The 3,009-nt window shown below is 43.0% G+C and overlaps 1 protein-coding gene across 1 annotated transcript in view; it reads right to left on the bottom strand.

Moving 5' to 3' along the window:
• The window catches only part of Nfyc (nuclear transcription factor Y, gamma), an 84,344-nt gene that overhangs the window by 59,595 nt on the left and 21,740 nt on the right, over positions 1 to 3,009 (bottom strand). The gene's annotated exons all lie outside the window — the stretch shown is intronic.

Below are 3,009 nucleotides of genomic sequence, written 5' to 3'. Positions count from 1 at the left end.
GATTCCTCAGCACCACATAAGCAAAAAGAAAAAAGCCAGCAGTGGCGCTGTGGCTCAAGTGGTAGAGCGCTAGCCTTGAGCTGAAGAGCTGAGGGACAGCGCCCAGGCCCAGAGTTCAGGCTCCATGACTGGACCCCCCTCCCCCCTCCCCAAAAAATATATATAGGCAAGCCTGGGAAAAAACTAAGCAAGACTCTTTCTTCAACTAAGTCATATGTAGCTGGGTGTGCCTATGGTCTCAATTACTTAGGAACATTGTGGTAAGAGAATTTTTCCCTTAACCCAGGTCCCAGGCAAAAACACAACAGCCTACCTGAAAAATAACTAAACCTTTATAAAGGCTAGGGTTTGGCTGGGAATATGCTTAGTGGTAGAATGCTTGTCTAACATGCATGACGCCTTGAGCAAAAGAAGCTCGGAGTCAGTGCCCACATTCTGAGTTCAAACCCCAGGATTGGCAAAGGAAAAAAAAAGGCTAGGGGTATGGCTCAAGCAGCAGACTACCTGCCTAGCAAGCCCTGAGTTTAAACCTCAATCACACAGAAGTAGAAACAGGTAGGTAGGGAAGTAGAGAGGGGAGGGAGGGAAGAAGGGAGGAAAGGAAGGAGAAAAAGAGAGAGTGCTAAGTATCATTTAGTCCTGCATCCTCGTTTTACAGAGTTGCTGAGATACAGAAAAGAGACATAACCTTCATTAAGGCACAAAAGCTACTTTGATGGAATGTCTTTTTTATCACCAGCATACCCTGAAATTTGGTGGCAAACAATTCCTCCCTATAAGAGGAAGTAGGGGAAGACTTCTAGCTGGCACTAAAAATCTACAGTTTTTATGCCAGAAATCCATGTCTTTCACCACCAATCCCAGCTGAAGTCTGTTATTGTTCCAAAGCATGCCCTTTAACTCTTGCTTTTGTTGTTGTTGTTGTTGATCGTGGGGCTTGAACTCAGGACCTGTGTGCTGTCCCTGAGCTCTACAGCTCAAGGCTAGAATTCTACCACTTTAGCCACAGCACCACTTTCTGGTTTTCTAGAGGCTAATTGGAGATAAGAGTCACGCTGACTTTCCTGCTGAGGCTGGCTTCAAACCATGATCCTCAGATCTCAGCCTCTTGAATACCTAGGATTACAGGTGTGTGCCACCAGTGCCTGGCTAATCTTGCTTTTTTGATGTAGCAAACTAACTCAATCGTGTCCTTTGCTCCCCTGTAAAGGTCTTCCAGGAAGTTTTCATTAGTTCTTAGCTGTTTGCAAGAAAAACATTTCATTTCCTATTTCTCATGAACAGTTACCATAGTAGAATTCAAACCAGTGGGAAAAGAATTCAAATTATTCTTGAATTTCCATTTGGCAGGCTGACCCATTCAGTTACTGTAGCTTTCTCTTTTCTAGCTGTCATTACTGTGGACCAGGGCTTCAATCTATGGGACTCCAATTTCCGTTCTTCCCTTTTCCAGATCTCAACAGCCCTCTACAACAGACAAAAGCATTTTGTCATCCTAAAAACTTTCAGATTGTGGGTTGGGAAGGTGGCTCAGTGGTAGAGTGCTTGCCTTGCATGCATGAGGCCCTGGGTTCGATGCCTCAGCCCCACATAAGCAAAATAAAAAAGCTGGAAGTGGCGCTGTAGCTCAAGTGGTAGAGCGCTAGCCTTGAGCGGAAGAGCTGAGGGACAGTGCCCAGGCCCAGAGTTCAGGCCCCACAACCAGACCAAAAAAAAAGAAAGAAAGAAAGAAAAATTTTCAGATTGAAAGTGGAGGTGTGGCTTAAGTGGTAAAGCAGAGAAGCTAGGTGAGAGCCTGAGGAACATAATTCAAACCCCAATACTGGTGAGTACACATGTGCACATGCCCACAAACACTCAGATCACTGAGACAAAAGACTTGATTACATAGTTCAAGCTTCAGTGCTCTAAGGCCAGAAGGCTGATTCTTTTTTGGGGGGAGGGGGGGGTCAGGTCGTGGGGCCTGAACTCTGGGCCCGGGTGCTGTCCCTCAGCTCTTCAGCTCAAGGCTAGCGCTCTACCCCTTGAGCCACAGTGCCACTTCCCGCTTTTTTTTATATATGGTGCTTAGGAATCGAACCCAGGGCCTCAGGCATGCAAGGCAAGCACTCTACCACTGAGCTACCTTCCCAGCCCGAAGGCTGATTCTTTAATCTTAGCTACCTACCTACTTACCAACTGTATGATCTTGACCAGTTACTTAACTATTCTTAAGTTCATGTATAAAATGGGAAAAAAAACGGATTTACAGCAATGCTGAGGCAAGTAAAAGCATTTAGTATACCTGGAATGTAGCAGATGCTCAATAAATATCTAAATACAGCCTCTACTGTAGCCCTCACAAAGATTATAATTACTTTGTAACACATCTTTATTATCAGAGGATTTATTGAAGTTAGCAATTGTCTTACTTTATGTCTATATCTCTATAGACAGACAAAGATAGATATCCCAGGGATCACACAAAGACATAAATCAAACCCAATGAAATCACAGTATTGGGAATTGAGGAAAACTAGAGAGATGTCCTTTCTAAATGGATAACCACATCAGTACATGAAAAGGGCCATGGTTAAGAATACCAGTTTGTTCAAGGGAATAAAATTAGAACTCAATACCAAAAGCCACCAAAGAAAGTCCTGTAACACATGGAGGCTGAACAACACACTGCTGAATCACAAGTGGGTCATGGGAGAGATTAGAAAGGAAATTCAAATGTTCATGATATTCAACAAAAATGAGCACACAAATTACCAGCTCCTCTGAACACAGCAAAGGCAGTACTCAGGGGCAAGTTTATAGCTCTGAGTTCCTACATCAACAAATTGGAGAGATCTGAAACCAACAATTTAATGAGATATCTGAACCTCCTTGAAAAAGAGCAGCAAGATAAACCCCAATCCAGTAGACGGAAAGAAATAATTAAAATTAAATCAGAATTAAATGAATTAGAATCCAAAAAAACTATAGAAAAAAATCAACAAAACAAAGAGTTGGTTCTTCGAAAAA

The sequence above is a fragment of the Dipodomys ordii genome, unplaced genomic scaffold (assembly GCF_000151885.1).
Source record: "Dipodomys ordii isolate 6190 unplaced genomic scaffold, Dord_2.0 Scaffold33, whole genome shotgun sequence".
Classification (NCBI taxonomy): Eukaryota; Metazoa; Chordata; class Mammalia; order Rodentia; family Heteromyidae; genus Dipodomys; species Dipodomys ordii.
The sequence above is the reverse complement of the archived record's forward strand: the minus strand, read 5'-3'. Positions and strand labels throughout refer to the sequence as shown.